The sequence below is a fragment of the Megalobrama amblycephala genome, linkage group LG5, assembly GCF_018812025.1.
Source record: "Megalobrama amblycephala isolate DHTTF-2021 linkage group LG5, ASM1881202v1, whole genome shotgun sequence".
Lineage (NCBI taxonomy): Eukaryota > Metazoa > Chordata > Actinopteri > Cypriniformes > Xenocyprididae > Megalobrama > Megalobrama amblycephala.
This window is the reverse complement of record NC_063048.1, coordinates 5,052,017-5,069,524: the sequence shown is the minus strand read 5'-3', so window position 1 is coordinate 5,069,524 and position 17,508 is coordinate 5,052,017. Positions and strand designations below refer to the sequence as shown.

Here is a 17,508-nt window from a genome sequence, read left to right as displayed (position 1 = left end):
TGTTTCGTGCCAAATATTCAATAAGAATTGCTCTGATGTTAATGAGGCCTTTGCAAACCAAAGCATGATGGAAGCACGTTCTTATTACATCTCTAAATGAACTTAAAAATCCTACAGTTTTATTGTAACTAAGCAACGCAGGACAACTGTGACTGGACAGGGCCATTTCCATGGCATAAACACGAAGCTGACATGTATAATTGTAGGAAACTGGGAGTTGCTCAGGGACGCAGTGTATTGTTTAATATATAAAACAGGTGTTATATGGTTTTCCAGGGTATGATGCTGAGTGAAGACTTCCAGATGTTCTCTAGTGCCACTTGCATTCGCCTTTGATGAGTAAATCTCAGCTCCTTACTGGGAATGGCACAGGAATAATTAGACGGGGGGATGCGAGTGACTGAGTGAGTGCCGTCAGAACCAAGTTATCATGTAATTGGCTTGGTTTTTATTGCAACTGGAGCCAGTTTAAACACATGATTAATTGCACCAATAAGCAATTTTCACTGTGTTTTTTTTTTTTTTTTTTTTTTTTTTTTTTCAACCCAAAATGAAAAAGTAAGCCCTTGTTTGAAATGTTGAGCGTATATGGGGTTGCTGACAGATGTGAGGCAATTTCTCATTAACGTGTACCGTTATCTATTGGGGCGTTTGGATGTGCGGTCGCATTCCAGACTGTGGCGTGCTCTACCGTACATATGAGCCAGCAGTTAAGTCGACATATTAACTTCAAATGCATGTGAGATTCTCAACACTCCCCCAGATTGAAACGAAGAGAAATAGCCAATCTGGAAACGGTTCGCTTTCACTCAAGTTTCACCATTGTGGATGTGTAGCATTATGTAATTTAAATGTCTGCCCCAGTGACTGTTGTTGGAGGCTTTATCGGCCTCAAATTACCAAAATCAAGTCATTGTGAGATTATTAACTTTGAAATTGAATTAAGAGGGTAACGCAAGACCTACAATCATTCAGAGATCATTAGATTACACTCACGCACAGGGCAACGCGATTACCTCCCCCATCCGCAAGGACAGCAAGTCACCGGCCAAGAAGAAGTATACTTTTATTTGATTCCAGAGTCTGCTGTTGTGGAAAATCGGCTCATCAGATGGAATTGTTTTTCCTTTTGTGTTTGTTTCTGCCAGTTTTGTAGATGCCTGGTGAAAACATCCTTTTCTGATGCTTAGTTTGACCTGCTAATGTGAGGCTAGCAAGAACTTTATAGTGCTTTGTAGCGTCACGAGTACATGCCGTGTAAATCAAATATCCACAGGGATTTCATTTTAGGACAAAGAAATTCACCTGTCAGTCATTTTCACAGCTTTGCATTTGTTGAAAATACCAAATACCTAGCAAGACAGAAAATGAGATTTTGAAAGACTTCTTTTACACTGTGGTGAATTATAAAGCATTGTAAATATAACTAACTTTTTTTTTTTTTTTTTTTTTTTTTTTTTTACAATTACGACTCAATTTTTATATTTTCTTAAGAAACAGTGAGAAACCTGTGTGAAACTCACTGCCATGATGTTGTTGCTGCTGTGTTTTAAGTAGTTTTTAGCACTTTGCAATGTGGCTGGTAGAGTGTTACTTTGTTTTGCTAATGTGTTCTGGGTGGCTTTTAGTTTGTTGCTGTATGGTTGCTAGGGTGTTTTGACTGGTTTTTGGGGTGTTACTATGTCATTGCTATGCCATTGCTGAGGAGGTTTGAGGATTTTTAGTGCATTGCTATGGTGTTGCTATGCAGTTGCAATTGTGTTTTGAGTAATTCTTTAGCACAATGCTATGTGGTTTGTAAGGCGTTTGCTATGCACGGGGGTCTGGGTAATCGCAAGGTTGTTGCTAAGGTGTTCTTGGTGGTTTTTAGTACATTGCTATGCAGTTGCTAGGTGTTTTAGCTGGTTGTTAGAGCATTGTTATGTGGTGTTTTTAGTGTTTTTTCTTAGCACATTGCTATGTGGTTGCTAGGGTGTTCTGGCTGGTTTTTAGGGCATTGCTATGCCGTTACTAAGGTAATTTGATAGGTTTCTTCCCAGTGCATTGGATGTTGCTATGTGGTTTTGGGTGGTTACTAAGGTTTTCTAAGTGGTTTAGCATGTTGCTATGTGGTTGCTTGGCTGTTTTAGGTTGATTAAGGCAAGATTTACTATTTCTATAACTAACACCTTAAACAAGCACAAAGCATGTCTCCGAAGTGCTAGAGATATGTTCATCTTTGCTAGATCTGTTTGAATTTCATTGGCCCTTATGCATGTTTAGAAGTTGCTGTGACAGCAATATTTTGTACTTTACTTACGGTTTCCACTGGTCTCGCTTTACATAAGACTTTGGGCCAGAGACAACAAACGGGGGAGTGATGCGTCTCGTCTCTTGTTTATTGCTCCATCGTCTCTATATCTGAGGATGGACGTCCTGTACCGGGCTGCTGACATCCACAGAACTCCCTGTTTCTGTGCCCTTTTCAACGCCTCATAAATGCTGCACTATAAACTGCCCATTGGACCAGGTTTTACATCCCTGAATTCCAGTTGCTTCCCTCGTGTTGGCATCAGACGCCAGTTCCTGCACTCAGTGTCTACAGAGCCATTGAAAACCTTCCCTAACAATTACACATTTACAAGTAGAGACATTCTTCCCCGTGGTTTGAATAGCTTATTATTACTCCATGAAATTGCTTTGTGAATGTCAAGTGAACGGTCGGACTGGCAGAGTTGTACAGAAGTGGGTCAGTTGGAATGGGAAAACGGCATACGGTAGTCTTCCAAAGAGGCAATATTTTATCGAAATGATATTCAAACCTCCCAGTGCAGAAATACAGCCCAAGTACTGGCGCCATTTGAAGTAAAGCGTAATATTTGTCTTTGAAATATGTTTATCAGAGAAAGAACAGCACTCTACTGTAATGTCCAACTTCCTGGATTATGAGCCTTGAATACAAAGAACTGTATTTGTTTTTATTTTACGCCAGAGTGCTGGCAATGGCGGCCTATCTTTTCTTATTTGTTGAAGCATTGATATAAAAATACTATGCCATTAGAAGCATGAAGCTGAGCATTTGGTGCCAGAAAATGCTTTGCTATTTCTCTCTCTAGATTTATGGAGTCGTTTTTTTTTTTTTTTTTTTTTTTTCTTCTCCCCCTCTTCTTCAGTATAATTTCTGTTGAGCCGCATCTGGAAGTATTTATTTCAGTGCCATGTAATCCATCTCGTGGCGCAGTAAACAGACTGGCTATTATTTTTGAATAAAGTCTCATCTTCAGGCTTCGAGAGAGCAGAGTGCTGCCTGCGAGTCCTCCTGGCTGTTTCAGATGCTATTGATTTACGGTGGGTTTTTCCACATGCTGACCCCCAAATCCCACTTCACAGCGAGGTGGTGTACAGTACGGCCCATTAAGTCAGAGTTCTGGGGATGCACTTCCCCGCTGGAGTGCGCTGGATCTGGCTGCGTTTCGACTCCCCAAATAACGGGGCTCCACAGCACAATAACAACTCTAATCCTTTGCCCAGAACTCTCGAAGGTGCCGCTTTACTCTAAATCATGCCGCTTTTAGCATTTCTTCTGTTCAGAATTGAGGATAGAGCTCAAATTCTGATTATAATAGCGCTGTTTACAACAAACCCTCATTGGGCATTTCCAAAGAAAGTAAGCTATATCAAGACCTGTTGGGTTTTATGATGCCATCATTTTTATTTATTGATTGTGGCTATGCAATGACTTAGATCAGGGATTCCCAAACTTTTATAATAAACAACACATTTTCTTGTTTCTATCTATCTCTCAATCTATCTAGTCTATCTGTCTATCTGTCTGTGTGTATAATATAGATGTGCAGTCGATGTACCATATATACACTCACAGATATACACTCATGCCAAATAGAAATATTGATATATTTTTACATACACATGTACAGGGCTTGACATTAACTTTTTTGCTCACCAGCCACTGTGGCTAGTGGTTTTCCAAAGTTACTAACCTCTAAGCATTTTCACTGGCCACAATTTTGACATCAATACCATGGGTACAACTGCCATCTAGATATTTTTAAAATTATCTCATAATTTAGCAGCAGGTATATTAGGCTTGCCTGAGGTCTAGCGTAGCCAGACCTTCAGACTGACGGCAGAAGGTCTGGACTCTGTCGCAGCTTTCATTGGCCCAAGAGGACATTTGAATGACATGTAATGCAACCAATCACAGTTCATTTTGTTCTGCGTCATGTTTAGGGGCATGAAAATGTAAAGTTGATGTCCATACAGTAACAGACCGGTATGCGTCTAATCACTCAAAAAAATCCCCGTAAAATTTATGGTAAATATCCGGCAGCTGTGGTTGCCAGAACTTTACCCTAAAAAATATGGTAACAGGGCTTTAGGTTTTACGGGACAGCATTTAGATTTCACAGTTTAAAACCGTATAATTTCACTAACTGATATAATGTTAATGTACCAACCTATTGAAATACTAATCTGTTTTGTATCTTTGTAATACACTGACAACCACCAAACACAGTGATGATGAGAGTCACATGATGAATCAAAGTCATCACCAGCAGCTTTTCTATAAAAGCTGAGAAGGTCAGTACTAATAAATAGACGGTGCACAGTGTCATTCACACAAACACTAAACACCATCATGGTAACACACATGAAATTTTAAAAGTAAAGGTAAAACATTAATTTAACAACATTAGATGTAACACAAAACCCTAATGTACATAACTGACTAGAAAAAAATATAAAAAATTGTAAATTTAACTGCATTTTACTGTAAAATTACATTAAATGTACCGTTAGATTTATTAGTTATTCACTGTATATAGTACAGAAACTTTCTGTAAACCAATTACTTGACTTGACATACTTACAAAAATCCAGCGTTTAGTTGATCCTGGTAAGCGCTCATTGTCAGTTGTAAACATGACGGCGTTCTTCTTCTACGAAGGTGTTTGCCGTCACTGCATTTGTTTCCAGGCAGACCGTTAAAGAGCGAGACACACGCGTCTCCCGGACAGCCTGTATAATTCAACCAACGACTTTGAAACTCCTGAAGTGTTTCCAGATAAGTGCCATGTGCATCATACGTTCAAGCAGTATGTGGGCGTGACGTCTGAGGCTGAGACTAGGCTTGCTGTGACTTTAAGACCTGACGCACGGATCCAGTATACTGTTACACATGCGTTTTCATTCTCATCTGTTTACGTTCACTTAAAACTTACGTTGACTGTGTTTACGTGAATACTCACCAATACCGGCATTCTGACTTTATTTTGTGTGTATTTGACTGTTTAAGTGCAATAAGCAGCGAAAAAGAACTAAATTTAGTACTAAGAGGCAGCTTTATGTGCGCACACTTTGAGTGCAAAATCTGCGGGAATAGTAAAATTATGTACTATAATTTAATGTAGTTATGTAGTTAATGTCAAGCCCTACGCATGTATGTATGTATGTCTGTGTACCTTTTGACCGGTCCTCACTATCTGACAACCCTTTGTTTGAGGAATAAGCCTTGGTTTTAGGTTTAAGGTTAGGGCTAGGGTTAGGCACTAATAAGGCACTTGTGATGGTAAAGGTTATAGGGTCCTCACTAAGGTAGTCATAAAATTGTGTGCGTGTGAAATAAATAATAAATAAATAAATATCATCACTATTTTCATTTTACCTAAAAGTAGGAAGGCAGAAGATTAGATATAATTGTTATTGATCATTTATATATTAATAATATATTTTTAAATCAATATTAGTATGTGAAGTATCAATTCAATATTGTCAGGAAAAACAATCAGACATATCGATTTGTGTTAAATTAAAACCCTACTAGTAATCAGTATCCACACCATCCTGTTTATTCCACCCATGAAACCTGGACCCAATGATTTTACAGACACAGATACGCTCGAGAGAGAGCGGGAAGACAGTCTGAAATTCGTTATTGCATTAAAACCCACACTTAGCCTTGTCTATTTTCCTAAGCCCTCTGGATTTCAGATCGAAGGCATTTGAAGGAGGTTCTGACCCGGGAAGACTGTACATTGATACAGTTGAACTTGCAGGCAGACTTGAGCGCTGGCAGTCTGACGGTGGGGAAGTCCCGGTCATACGCCATCTCGTATGGACCGCAGCCTTGATCCAATTCAGTCGGCTCCAAGCAGACAGGACCACTGCGCGTATCCCTGTCCTGTCCCTCCTCCCAGTGCTCTCGGGCGCCAGCGCACACACATTCCCACATCTGTCTTATGCTGATCATGAATATGCACAAGCAGGAGTTACGCTTATGGTAACATCTCATTACGGTCAGCGAAATGCACACTCATGCAGCTTTCTGCTATCTTGTCTTTGCATGCCTCTCAGACCTTTCATTCACACGTTTGCAAAAGGTTAGTCCACCCAAAAATGAGAGTCCTGTCATTTATCATCATTTACACACTCATGTTGTTCCAAGGTGTGCAATGCTGTACGATAGAGCCTAATGATATCATTGGAAAAGACCAAAGTCATTATTTGTTGGAAATCGTGCCGCAGCTCTCAAATCCCTTTTGCCCTCACTTTCAAGTTTGAAAATTCAAAAGTGGGAATGAGATTTAAGAGTGGAGGGAAATTTTCAATACCTTTTTCCTTTCAAAAAAAAAAAAATGTATAGTTGTATGGATGTCATTTTATTTATTTATAGTTTTTATTTGTTTTTAATTAAATTTTTTTTATTTTCCTTTTTCATTTTAATTTTAGTTTTAGTAATTTTGTTGTTTTTTATGTCTAAGTAGTCTTTGTTCATTTTTATTGCAGTTCTAGTTATTTTAGCATGTCAAGTTAAACTAAATAAAATTGAGAAATGTTTTAATTGTTTTAGTTGACTTTAAGAACCCTGTTGTATGGAGTACTTCATATCACAGTTCCCTTGAATGATGAATTAAATTAATCCCTTAAACTAAATGTATGTAGCAAAGTGCGCATGAAAGTTGTTTGTTACTATAGCAACAGTAGACAATGGCCACATTGGCCGCATTCATCATTGGCCACTAGAAAGGAAACGTTAAATACTGTAGCATTACATTTTAAATTAATTTGATTGATTTATTACATGAAGAAAAGTAGGATTATTTGGGTGAGTACATTATATTCAAGGGTAGTCTATCCATGGAAGCATTGTATGTTTTCATGTATTTGGAACAATGTAATAATGTTGGGTAGCCTGTACATAAACACTGTCCTATACAATAGATAACATTAACGAACAATACTTTCAATGCCTTTTTAAATCTTTATGTAAATTTCTATGTATACCAATTTTTATAGGCTATTAAAATATTAGAATGCAGTATCATTAAAGGGTTAGTTTACCCAAAACCGAAAATCAAGTGGTTTAGTCCAAATTTTCTGAAGAGACATGATCGCTTTATGAACTTAGGCTTTTACTCACATATCAACATTCATCAACTCGCACATCAGTTGCTCAATTTACTTGGCACAGATTTGATCAATAGCATTAGCTTGTTAACTGCTAAAATAATGTTTGCTGATCTCTTCTAATTTGGCCAGGGGTGAAGGTTTATAAACACAACACAATTTTATAAAGAAATCAGTAATTTTTAAATCAGTAAACCTCCAGTAATGACTGAACTGTAAATTGTAAGTGTGCTACAAACCTTTATTATTAAATTGTTTTAATTTTACATATTCTTGCTCAAAACGGAATTAGTCTATTATTTCATTCCTCTTGGATCTTGATTGAAGCACAGCAGGGTCTCAAATTAATGGGGGCTTGTGGCAAAAATGGCTTCAAAAGGAACAAAAATGTCCCCAAAATTCAAGTTATGAGGGCAAAAAATGCCCCAATAATCAATTCTTAATTTTTATGTTTATAACAATAGTTAAGGAACATCACACAAGCAAGTGCTGATACTGTATATCCCTATTGAGATTATAGAACAGTTCAACAAACAAGAAGTTAATATTAAAGGATTAGTTACCCCAAGATTTACTCACACTCAAGCCATCCTAGGTGTATATGACTTTCTTCTTTCTGATGAACACAATCAGAGTTATTTTAGTAAATAAGCCATTATCTCTAAGCTTTATATTGGCAGTAAACAGGGCGAACAAGTTTGAAGCTCAAGAAAGTGCATCCATCCATTATAAACATTCTCCACATGGCTCCGGGGGATTAATAAAGGTCTTCTGAAGTGAAGCGATGCATTTGTGTAAGAAAAAATATCCATATTTAACAAGTTATAAAGTAAAATATATAGCTTCCACCAGACCTAGGACGTAGCGTAAACGTTTTGAACTGCGAGAGGTGTTAACCTTTCTTCGTAAGTTGAATACAGAAGGAGGTCTGGCGGAAGCTATATATTTTACTTTGTAACTTGTTAAATATGGATATTTTTCTAAATGCATTGCTTCACCTGAGAAGTCTTTTATTAACCCCCGGAGCTGTGTGGAGTACATTTATGATGGATGGATGCACTTTCTTAAGCTTCAGACTCATTGGTCCTGTTCACTGCCATTATAAAGCTTGGATACGTCAGGATATTTATTATTATAACTCTGATAGTGTTCATCAGAAAGAAGAAAGTCACATACACCTAGGATGGCTTGAGGGTAAGTAAAGCTTGGGGTAATTTTAATTTGAAAATGAACTAATCCTTTAAGTAACTTTTAGACACAGTTAGTTCCAAAAAAGTTATTTATTTATTTATTTAGATGTATTTCTATATTTAAATTACTTTTGATTATTTGGTCTGGTCTAGTATCAAATAAAATGTATGGGGTTAATGTTGTTAGTAATTGTTTAAAAATTACCAGGGTAAAACAGTTCCTCAACCAAACCATATCTTGTGATACTTTTGATACCTAAAAAATATTTAGAGGCGATTTAAGTAAAACCTTTTACAGTAAATTAAACTGTAAAATCAAACTCATCATGTATCTGGAGCACATACTTAATTAAGTTGTGCACCCAAAGTCACCAGAATTGAATGCTTTAGTGCTGTTTTTAGTGATGTCAATTTTCCCCCTGGCTCAGACACTGGCCAAAGATGAAACTTTCTAGAGCACATGCTATCAAATGGAGCATACTTTAAAAGTTTGACTGTACATGTACGCTAGCATATGCATAGAAAAAAGAAGAATGCTTTAAGCTTTAGGGGAAGCATTTAAATAATTCTATCATAATTGTCAGTGTGTCATAAATAGAACGCGGCATCAGTTTACTGTCAGAGATTTGTCACTCACGGCGCATCCAGTGTAGACAGAATCACTGTTTATAATAAGTTTTATTGTTTTTAGTCACACTGCGCTGCTCTCGTCCAGTGTCGACAAGGTCATGAATGCACTTATAAAATGCAGAATCGAATTGGTAATCAAATCGCATCTAATCTCATTGTGAATCATCTCGAATCGTAACTTTCTGAATTTGCAAAAATCATTCAACAAAAGTGAATCGTAAACCTATGAATCGTGATTCGAATGTACCCACGGATTCATAGCCCTAGTGTTTCACAGAAGAAAGAAATTAATACAGTTTGGAACGACATGGGGGTGAGTAAATGATGACAGACCTTTCATTTTTTGGGTGAACTATCCCTTTCTTTTCCTCATCCAGTCTTTGGGGTGAAGTTCCTGCCCAGGCTCAGTCTGTGAAAGATCTTTGTTTTTCTTCGCTGGTATTTATGTTCTTTTTGTACCGAAGTGTTTAAATGTATTCCTGACCCTTTTGTCTAATGTGTATCTTGGCCTGTGAACTTTGTGTAAAAATGACAAAAAGCGAACTATTGGAGGTGTTCGAGGCTGAAATATGCACACCACTCAGTTTTATGGTGCATGCGAAGGACTTCGTTTTGTTTATTGATACTAACAATGTTTCTGTGTTCATCAAACCGGCCGGGCACCATAAAACTGTGACTGTTTGAAACGGTCACGCATGAGACCCGTGGCACATTGTTTATGACACGCGGTAAACAATGCCTGATGGCCACCGTTTTTTTATTTGCCATAAAAATAAGAGGAACACAGAATGATATTCTAGCTAATGAGTTACATATGTGAGTTCCCCTCAGCATAGGACTGATAATTGGAGTGTCATCTCTCAACGGAGAGGAGACAGTTTGTCTCTCACATTTACGCGGCCGCCTGAGATTCGACGGCCAACGAGAGGACACAGCGGTGCTGATCAAAGACAAACCTCCTCTCACCAGGGGTCATCCATCTTTTTTCTGCTCAATCCTGGCAGTGATGCAGCTTAACAGGCTAGAAAAGAGAAGTGCAAACAGTTTCCTTCCTCACGCAAACAAGACGACCAAAGAAGCTTCTCTTTCAACTTGGCTCAGTTTCTGCCTGCCAAAACGGCCGAAGCACTAGAGAGTTCTTTTATGAGTTGAGCTGTTCACTCTTTGTAATGGTGATTAGATCATGCTGTGTTTACTATTAGAGCAATTCACCTCTCATAACTAAAATGTATATTTACATATGTACACCAATATATTAATATTTTTGCGTAATAGGTTAAACAAGAAAATTAATGTGAAGTCTGATCTTAAATATAGATATACAGTACTTACAATACTGTGTGCAATTTCTAGAGGATCATGTGACACTGAAGACTGGAGTAATGATGCTGAAAATTCAGCTTTGATCACAGGAATAAATTACACTTAAAAATATATTTAAAAAAACTGTTTTTTAAATGTGTACAATATTTCGCAATATTACTTTTTTACTGTATTTTTTATTAAATAAATGCAGCCATGATGAGCAAGATACTTCTTTCAAAAACAAAAAGTTGTGATAACAATATTTTGACAGGTACTCTGTCTGTGTGTGTGTGTGTGTGTATATATATATATATATAAAATATACACGCACACGCACACACACGCACACACACACCCCCCGATCAGGCATAACATTATGACCACCTTCCTAATGCCAAAACAGCCCTGACCCGTCAAGGAATGGACTCCACTAGACCCCTGAAGGTGTGCTGCGGTATCTGGCACCAAGATATTAGCAGGAGATCCTTTAAAGGGTTAGTTCACCCAAAAATGAAAATTCTGTCATTTATTACTTACCCGCATGCCGTAAGACCTTCGTTCATCTTCAGAACACAAATTCAGATATTTTAGTTGAAATCCGATAGCTCCGTGAGGCCTCCATAGGGAGCAATGGACACTTCCTCTCTCAAGATCCATAAAGGTACTAAAAACATATTTAAATCAGTTCATGTGAGTACAGTGGTTCAATATTAATATTATAAAGCGACGAGAATATATATGAATCAGTGTGTCGAATCTGCTGTTCGGAGCGCCAAAATCACGTAATTTCAGCCGTTGGCAGTTTGACACGTGATCTGAATCATGATTCGACACACTGATTCATTTGTGCTCCGATGCTTCACGAAGCAGTGTTTTGAAATCGGCCATCACTAAATAAGTCGTTATTTTGTTTTTTTGGCGCTCCAAAAAATATTCTTGTCGCTTTATAATATTAATATTGAACCACTGTACTCACATGAACTGATTTAAATATGTTTTTAGTACCTTTATGGATCTTGAGAGAGGAAGTGTCCATTGCTGCCTATGGAGGCCCCACAGAGCTATCGGATTTCAACTAATATATCTTCATTTGTGTTCTGAAGATTAACAAAGGTCTTACGAGTGTGGAATGGCATGAGGGAAAGTAATAAATGACAGAATTTTCATTTTTGGCTGAACTAACCCTTTAAGTCCTGTAAGTTGTGAGGTGGGGCCTCCATGGATCGGACTTGTTTGTTCAGCACATCTCACAGATGCTCGATTGGATTGAGATCTGGGGAATTTGGTGGCCAAGTCAACACCTCAAACTCGTTGTTGTGCTCCTCAAACCATTCCTGAACCATTTTTGCTTTGTGGTCGGGCGCATTATCCTGCTGAAGGAGGCCACAGCCACCAGGGAATACCGTTTCCATGAAAGGGTGTACATGGTCAGCAACAATGCTTAGGTACTGTAGGTGGTACCTGTCAAAGTAACATCCACATGGATGGCAGGACCCAAGGTTTCCCAGCAGAACCCTCCCTCTGCCTACTTGACTTCTTCCCATAGTGCATCCTGGTGCCATGTGTTCCCCAAGTAAGCGACGCACATGCACCCGGCCATCCACGTGATTTAAAAGAAAATGTGATTCATCAGACCAGGCCACCTTCTTCCATTGCTCCCTGGTCCAGTTCTGATGCTCACGTGCCCACTGTTGGCGCTTTCGGCTGTGGACAGGGCTGGCCTGCGGCTATGCAGCCTCATACGCAACAAACTGCGATGCACTGTGTATTCTGACACCTTTCTATCAGAACCAGCATTAACGTTTTGAGCAATTTGAGGTACAGTACAGTTCATCTGTTGGATCGGACCATACAGGCCAGTCTTCGCTCCCCATATGCATCAATGAGTCTTGGCCACCCATGACCCTGTCGCCGATTCAACACTGTTCTTTCCTTGGACCACTTTTGATAGATACTGACAACTGCAGACCGGGAACAGAAACACCCCACAAGAGCTGCAGATTTGGAGATGCTCTGACCTAGTCATCTAGCCATCACAATTTGGCCTTTGTCAAACTCCTCACACGTTTTTCCTGCTTCTAACACATCAACTTTGAGGACAAAATGTGTATATATATATATATATATATATATATATATATATATATATATATATATATATATATATATATATATATATGTATATATGTATGTATGTATGTATGTGTATGTGTATGTGTATATATATATATATATATATATATATATATATATATATGTATGTATATGTATATGTATGTATATATATATATATATATATATATATATATATATATATATATATATATATATATATATATATATGTGTGTATGTGTATATATATATATATATATATATATATATATGTATGTATATATATATATGTATATATATATGTATATATATATATATATATATATATATATATATATATATATATATATATATATATATATATATATATATATACACACACACAGTACAGTCCAAAAGTTTGGAACCACTAAGATTTTTAATGTTTTTAAAAGAAGTTTCGTTTGCTCACCAAGGCTACATTTATTTAATTGAAAATACAGTAAAAACAGTAATATTGTGAAATATTATTACAATTTAAAATAACTGTTTTCTATTTGAATATGTTTCACAAAGTAATTTATTCCTGTGATGGCAAAGCTGAATTTTCAGCATCATTACTCTTCAGTGTCACATGATCCTTCAGAAATCATTCTAATATGCTGATCTGCTGCTCAAGAAACATTTAATGTGTACAATTGTACAAAATATTTGTGTACAATATTTTTTTTTCAGGATTATCTGATGAATAGAAAGTTCAAAAGAACAGTGTTTATCTGAAATCTAATCTTTTGTAACATTATAAATGTCTTTACTGCCACTTTTGATTGATTTAATGCATCCTTGCTGAATAAAAGTATTCATTTCTTTAATTTCTTTTCAAAAAAATAAAAATAAAAAATTCTTACTGACCCCAAACTTTTGAACGGTAGTGTATAATGCTACAGAAGCTTTGTATTTCAGATAAATGCTGTTCTTTTGAACTTTCTATTCATCAAGGAATCCTGAAAAAAAAAAAAAGTACACAACTGTTTTCAACATTGAAAATAATCATAAATGTTTATTGAGCAGCAAATCAGCATAATAGAATGATTTCTGAAGGATCATGTGACACTGAAGACTGGAGTAACGATGCTGAAAATTCAGCTTTGCATCACAGGAATAAATTACTTTGTCAAATATATTTAAATAGTACACAGTTATTTTAAATTGTAATAATATTTCACAATATTACTGTTTTTTACTGTATTTTTAATTAAATAAATGTAGCCTTGGTGAGCAGACGAAACTTTGTGTGTGTGTGTGTGTGTTTTACCACACTTCAGAGAACATGACAGTGAGTAAATCATGACATTATTTTTTATTTTGGGCTTAACTTTTCTTTTAACTAATATGACAGTGCGCTGTTCGTAATGATCCATTGTAAATAAAGAAAGAAATTAATGTTTTTGTGTGACCTTTTGTGTAAACTGCAATCCAAGAGCAAATAATCTTGCACAAGAATATAAAATCCAAACTGTTATTTTTCTTTTGATATTGTGTCAGGCTGACATGGTTGGAGAAAATCATTAATTCACATCATGCTACCAATGCAAATTTAACAGCTTGCACAAATAACCGCCAACATGTGGTGACCATTCACAGAAGTGAAGGACACGAAAGCGCGTCCAATAAAGCCTTCCAGACCCCTGCCAGCCTTCCGTATCGACCGATCCCAGATTTCTGATCCATACGCTCTGGATTTCAGCAGAGCCCGTAATATATACAGGCAATAAAATCAGCGAGGGTCAGTTGCTGGGCTACTGGAATGCGTTTTTACAGCGGTGCTTCTGTACGAGGACTCTGAAACCGCACGGCCTCTTCCTTCTTGTACTGTCAGCAGGCGATATTTCATCAGAAAGCCTCTCTCTCCACACAGATGCTTCCTCTGCCCATGTTGCAGATATTTTTTCCTCGAGTTTTTCTTGGACCCCGTCGGCTCGGTTTCGCCCCGGTAGAGGTGCGGAGGGCGGCCGTGGCCTGCCACCCACTGCCAAGGCCAGAGGCCTGCCTGGATGAGCCGGGTCTGAACCTGGAGACCTCCGTGGAGTGTTTCCATAAGGGGGGAGCGGAGGTCTTACTTAGCACTATTTAACTGCAAAAATGGAGATTTATGAATGGTCGAGCGGAGGCATCGTGAGGCAGTTTGCAAAAGCACAAAGGCGGAATGTTTCACCCGCATTTGAATTTGCCCTGACGGTGCTGTTAATGTAATTTAAAGAGGACTGAATGAGATCAGGGAAGCGCTCTAGATGGAGCTTTTATTCAGCCTCCCTTTCATAATGTCCTTCTACATTTGAGTCATTTGAGTCTTTTAAAATCATTTAACTTGCTCTTTGCACTGCACAATTTTCCATACTGAATAAGTTGCAGGTGCTAAAATACATTATGCAGAAGTGTTTAGTGAATTCACTCCTTGATTTCCTCTGTTTCACAGCACACATTCTGTCCACAGAACCAGATGTGTGACTTTTTAGGTGGGTTAAAATTGTGAGGTATCTTTCTAACCAGTTTGAGTATTAAACAGCATAGAGTGGTTTAATCAAGCATAGCGACTGGCAAAATATGGCATTAAAGGATAGTTCACCCTAAAATGAAAATGATCCCATGATTTACTCACCCTCAAGCCATCGTAGGTGTGTTGTGTTTGTCTGAAAGACTGTCTTCTTTCAGACAAACACAAGCGGAGATATATTTAAAAATATCCTGGCTCTTCCAAGCTTTATAATGGTAGTGATTTGAAGTTCCCAAAAAATGCATCCATCATAAAAAAAAATATTCTGGCTCCAAGGGGTTAATAAAGGCCTTTTAATAAAGTGAGGTGATGGGTTTTTGTAAGAAAAATATCCATATTTAAAACTTTATAATATCTAGCTTCCTGAAGATGACACATCGATTTGCGGAGGAAGAGTAACCCTTGATCTAATGCATGACATAATGACGAATGCAGAGGATAGAGAATTTTTAAAGAGAATTGTCGGAGGATTTCGATATGAGAAAAGAGGAGCTTGAGTTTGTTGCCCCATTTGTTTTAACCTCAAGAGGTGTGTCATATATCGCTTCAGGGGGTTACTCTTTTGGAGCAAGTCGACTTGCGCAGTATGCGTACAGTCATCTGGCAGAAGTTAGTTATTTTACTTTAAAAAGTTGTAAATATGGATATTTTTCTTAAAAAAACAACAAAAAAAATAAACTATTTGCTTCGCTTCAGAAGGCCTTTATTAACCCCCTTTATTAACCCCCTTGGGTGAACTATCTCTTTAAATTGTAAATGTGTAAAAAAATAAAAAAAAATCAATGCTTTTTTTTTTTTCATTTTTAGATTTTGATATGGACTTTATTTTACTGGTAACAGGCATAGTTGTTTGTACATCTAGAATTTACTTAATTTGTTTTAATTCAGTTGAAATATTTGGGAAAAATGAATAACACTAAAATGTAAAAAAAGAAGAAAAAAAAAAGAAAAAAAGAAACTCCCAACATTGCTACTAAAAGATCACTTCTGACACTGTTCGGGAAGTTGAATTTGTGCTGTTTTCCCTTCTTTTCCGTTCGCAAAGTATAAATAATTAGCAGAGGGGAGGACAAGGGTTGAGACGCTGCGACAGGTCTCATGTGCAGCAGTCAGATTGAAAATATATTCCATACAGGAAGGAACTCTTCCCTGAGATATATCTCAATTGCTTCCCCTTGAACATGCACATTATATACATATATCAGGGTGGATTTCATGGCTATTTATTTTTCAGGATCTTTAGGGAACCCCACTTGGTCAGCTTCCTTGAGGATGTGTATTTTTATGTTGGAAAATAAGCCTGCAATGTTGCGCAAGGCCGAATGTAACTGAGAATTTGCTGTGCTTGAAAAATCCAGCTTTTAATAAAGAGCCATTCATGCTCAATCTGTCAAGCTGAGTGAAACGGAATCAGATCAGAATTCACTTAAATTTGAATCGATCTTTTATATTGCATCTTTTTAAAATGTTCTTTCAAACATTTTCAGTTTTAAAGGGTTAGTTCACCCAAAAATGAAATTTCTGTCATTAATTACTCACCCCCGTGTCATTCCAAACCCGCAAGCCCTTCATTCATCTTCGGAACACAAATGAAGATATCTGTAATGAAATCTGAGAGGTTTCTTATCTCCCATAGAAAGCATCGAAATGACCACATTCAAGGTCCAGAGAAGTATAAGAAATTGTTAAAATAGTCATTGTGACTGCAGTGGTTCAACCTTAATTTTATGAAGAGACAAGAATACTTTTTGTGTGCAAAAACAAACAAAAATAACGTCAACAATTCAATTTATTTAACATGCATTCATATATTCAGTATATTCAGCAATTTATTTTCTACCCTGTCAGTCTCCTACGCAGTGCAGCGCTTCCGTGTTTACATCCGAATGCCGTTTTTTTGTTTGTTTGTTTTTTGTTTGTTTGTTTTGTGCACAGAAAGTATTTTGTCACTTCATAACATTAAGGTTGAACCACTGTAGCCACGTTGACTATTTTAGCGATGTCTTTACTACTTTTCTGGACCTTGAATGTGGTAATTTTACTTTGGAACGACATGAGGGTGAGTACTTAATGACAGAATGTCATTTTTTTGGGTGAACTAAACCTTTAAATGCTGCTTGTTCATTTATGTCATGCAGTTTTCCCCACATCCAATGTAACAGATACAGGTGCAAAAGCGTTCCTGTTACAGTCGGTTCTCGACCAGAGGATCGCGTGTTTCCCTGTTCCTTGTTCTTCCTGATTAGCAATCTGCTTTCCAGTGTGCTGATCCTATAATTTGACTCCGAGATAATGACCCAAAGAAACAGAAGTCACAAGCAAATCAAGCC

The 17,508-nt window shown here is 37.3% G+C and overlaps 1 protein-coding gene across 4 annotated transcripts in view; it reads left to right on the top strand.

Moving 5' to 3' along the window:
• The window catches only part of supt3h (SPT3 homolog, SAGA and STAGA complex component), a 146,658-nt gene that overhangs the window by 126,510 nt on the left and 2,640 nt on the right, over positions 1–17,508 (top strand). The gene's annotated exons all lie outside the window — the stretch shown is intronic.